Here is a 4,163-nt window from a genome sequence, read left to right as displayed (position 1 = left end):
AAAATCCTATCATTAGATTTTTTTAAAAATACGATATTCTTGCTTAACTAACGTTTCTACATAGGGATTAAGCATTTAGAACGAAATCTAATGTCAGAAAATGGCACTTTACTCTTGACATTTTACGGTTTTTTCAATTTTCTGGGAAATCCTATCATTAGATTTTTTTAAAAATACGATATTCTTGCTTAACTAACGTTTTTACATAGGGATTAAGCATTTAGAACGAAATCTAATGTAGGAAAATGGTACTTTACTCTTGATCGGTACGTTGGGACTTAGAAAATATTCGGCCGTACGCGGCGCGTCTCGGCGCTTCGAACAGCTCCGGTGTCCCCATTATTTTCGATTTACGGCTAAAATAAATTTTTCTAATTTTTTTCAATTACATATTCTTGCTTAGATAACTTTTTTACATAGGGATTAAGCATTTAGAACGACATATTGTTTAAAATAATGGTACTTTACTCTTGTGATTTTTCGGTTTTTTTTGATTATTTGGAAAAATAAATTTTTGTAATTTTTTTAAATACGATATTCGTGATCAGTGAACGATTTCACATATGGATTAAGCATTTAGAATCGTGCGGAAGCGTTATTAAAAAAGTTTACTCGATGCGATGGGACTTTGAAAAGTTTGTGAAAATTTTCATATTGGGAAAAAATGTGTAATTTTTTGTCTAGTGTACGGTGGTGTAATTTATTTTAATGTTTACTATAAATTTTTTTTTCGTTCGTTCACGCGCTATGTTACAACAGCACGGCCGGGCGGTCTGTTGCCGCGGCGGTTTACACTCGTAAGCGCGCGTGCTATTCGGCCGGCGGCGCCGGCGTCCTTGCCGGCCGTTCGGTATCTATAAGAGATACACGGTCCGTGCGAGGCGGACGGAGCAGAGCGGGTTTTGGGCCAATTCTACGATCTCGGTCGAGAAGCTGTCTCAGAGCTCCTTCGGGGCTTCAGTCCTGACTGTTTCGTGCCGTTTACGTTACGGACTTTTCTCCACACAGCGTGGCCACGGGTCGGTGTCTTTGACCGAATGGCCCATATGTGGCAAGCCCTACGGGGTTGGTTACCCGTATGCACTTTGTATGTATACTCGTACTCACTGAGCAATCGACTCTTCTGTCCGAGCGATGGAAAAATTTTTTAAAATGCATCTGTAAGATTTGGAAGCAAATCGTACCAATTGAAAACTGTGGCTAAAATGAATAGCCCAGTGGAGAGAGAAAACTATCAAAAAACTGATTTTTTAAATCAAGAGGTGTCAGAAATCGAAATGCCTAGCGCGAGCGGAAGAACACGCTTTCTCGCCAGTCCAGCATGTGTCCTGTCCGTTCTTCCTCGGCTTGCCGATTTTGCCCAGATCAGAGGTTTCGTGCTTCCGGCGGTCAGAAGATCAGCGTGAGCGTACGCGCTTCCACGACTATGGCATCACCCATGTACTTTTTCCTTTGAATATATTTGAGTACATAAAAAATATTAAAACATATAGAGAGAACTGTGTCTTGGATCTTAAAAATTTGTCAATAGCGATGATATATTATTACTTAACTTGAAGTATTTGTACGTTTTAGCTGGGACGTACATTTATCTTACAAGATGTTAATAGCGAGACTCTTGAAGATAAAATTATCTTGTGATTTTATGAAGGCAAAGATAGAAACGTACGAAGCTGGCGTACGTAGAAAAATGTGATTTTACGATAGAACAAAAATATAATACGTACGTTTTTGGGCGTACGGTAAAATATCTGTATGGTAGAAAAATGAAAGAAATTGAGCGTTAAAGAAGATATGTTACAAGCGCGGAATGTGGCAAAACTTGTACATATTTGAAAGAGAAAAGTGGTGTGTCGACCTGACATATATATATGAAACAGGCGACGATGGAAAAGGATTTAAATTTTGTCCATTTTATATATACATATTGTATAGTTCCCTGGTTGATCCTGCCAGTAGTCATATGCTTGTCTCAAAGATTAAGCCATGCATGTCTCAGTACATGCCGTATTAAGGTGAAACCGCGAATGGCTCATTAAATCAGTTATGGTTTCTTAGATCGTACTAAAATTTACTTGGATAACTGTGGTAATTCTAGAGCTAATACATGCAAAACAGAGTTCCGACCAGAGATGGTAGGAACGCTTTTATTAGATCAAAACCAATCGGTGGCGGGTGTTTACACTCGTCCATCGTTTGCTTTGGTGACTCTGAATAACTTTGTGCTGATCGCATGGTCTTATAGCACCGGCGACGCATCTTTCAAATGTCTGCCTTATCAACTGTCGATGGTAGGTTCTGCGCCTACCATGGTTGTAACGGGTAACGGGGAATCAGGGTTCGATTCCGGAGAGGGAGCCTGAGAAACGGCTACCACATCCAAGGAAGGCAGCAGGCGCGCAAATTACCCACTCCCGGCACGGGGAGGTAGTGACGAAAAATAACGATACGGGACTCATCCGAGGCCCCGTAATCGGAATGAGTACACTTTAAATCCTTTAACGAGGATCCATTGGAGGGCAAGTCTGGTGCCAGCAGCCGCGGTAATTCCAGCTCCAATAGCGTATATTAAAGTTGTTGCGGTTAAAAAGCTCGTAGTTGAATCTGTGTGTCACAGTGTCGGTTCATCGCTCGCGGTGTTTAACTGGCATTATGTGGTACGTCCTACCGGTGGGCTTTGCTCTTCACGGGGCGGTCCAACTAATATCCCATCGCGGTGCTCTTCACTGAGTGTCGAGGTGGGCCGGTACGTTTACTTTGAACAAATTAGAGTGCTCAAAGCAGGCTACCTTCGCCTGAATACTGTGTGCATGGAATAATGGAATAGGACCTCGGTTCTATTTTGTTGGTTTTCGGAACCCCGAGGTAATGATTAATAGGGACAGATGGGGGCATTCGTATTGCGACGTTAGAGGTGAAATTCTTGGATCGTCGCAAGACGGACAGAAGCGAAAGCATTTGCCAAAAATGTTTTCATTAATCAAGAACGAAAGTTAGAGGTTCGAAGGCGATCAGATACCGCCCTAGTTCTAACCATAAACGATGCCAGCTAGCGATCCGCCGAAGTTCCTACGATGACTCGGCGGGCAGCTTCCGGGAAACCAAAGCTTTTGGGTTCCGGGGGAAGTATGGTTGCAAAGCTGAAACTTAAAGGAATTGACGGAAGGGCACCACCAGGAGTGGAGCCTGCGGCTTAATTTGACTCAACACGGGAAACCTCACCAGGCCCGGACACCGGAAGGATTGACAGATTGATAGCTCTTTCTTGATTCGGTGGGTGGTGGTGCATGGCCGTTCTTAGTTGGTGGAGCGATTTGTCTGGTTAATTCCGATAACGAACGAGACTCTAGCCTGCTAAATAGACGTAATTATGGTATCTCGAAGGCTCTCGGCTTCTGCCGGTGGGGTTTTTACTACCAACGTACAAACAAATCTTCTTAGAGGGACAGGCGGCTTCTAGCCGCACGAGATTGAGCAATAACAGGTCTGTGATGCCCTTAGATGTTCTGGGCCGCACGCGCGCTACACTGAAGGAATCAGCGTGTGTTCCCTGGCCGAAAGGCCCGGGTAACCCGCTGAACCTCCTTCGTGCTAGGGATTGGGGCTTGCAATTATTCCCCATGAACGAGGAATTCCCAGTAAGCGCGAGTCATAAGCTCGCGTTGATTACGTCCCTGCCCTTTGTACACACCGCCCGTCGCTACTACCGATTGAATGATTTAGTGAGGTCTTCGGACTGGTGCGCGGCAATGTTTCGGCATTGCCGATGATGCCGGGAAGATGACCAAACTTGATTATTTAGAGGAAGTAAAAGTCGTAACAAGGTTTCCGTAGGTGAACCTGCGGAAGGATCATTACAATGTTCCAATATATCTCAAAGAGAGAGGAGAGGAGGAGAGAAAATGAATTCGATTAGTTTGTGGATAAGAATTCATATAAAAAAAAAAGATATTGTTGAGCCCGCCAGATCATTCGTGCGTGATTTACACGGCCAGACGTGTGTACTACACGTATTAGGCCTTTGATCTGCGTTGCGTAGGCCACAACAAATCTTTCAAAGAGAGAGAGATATATGTGTTGTTGGGGTTTGTGATTATGAAGGTGCCCCAACGCACAAAAATATATAAAAATGTACAAAGTTGGGATGTGGTGTGGTGGAGAAG

General features: G+C 43.5%; 1 non-coding gene across 1 annotated transcript; it reads left to right on the top strand.

Moving 5' to 3' along the window:
• Positions 1–1,936: 1,936 nt before the first annotated feature.
• LOC143261336 (small subunit ribosomal RNA) lies at positions 1,937–3,857 on the top strand. The gene has a single exon (XR_013035480.1). It is a non-coding gene; the product is annotated as a small subunit ribosomal RNA (ribosomal RNA).
• The last annotated feature ends 306 nt before the right edge of the window (positions 3,858–4,163 follow it).

The sequence above is a fragment of the Megalopta genalis genome, unplaced genomic scaffold (genome assembly GCF_051020955.1).
Source record: "Megalopta genalis isolate 19385.01 unplaced genomic scaffold, iyMegGena1_principal scaffold0047, whole genome shotgun sequence".
In the NCBI taxonomy this organism is placed as follows: domain Eukaryota; kingdom Metazoa; phylum Arthropoda; class Insecta; order Hymenoptera; family Halictidae; genus Megalopta; species Megalopta genalis.
Note: the sequence above shows the minus strand (reverse complement) of the source record. Positions and strands in the feature narration are given on the sequence as shown.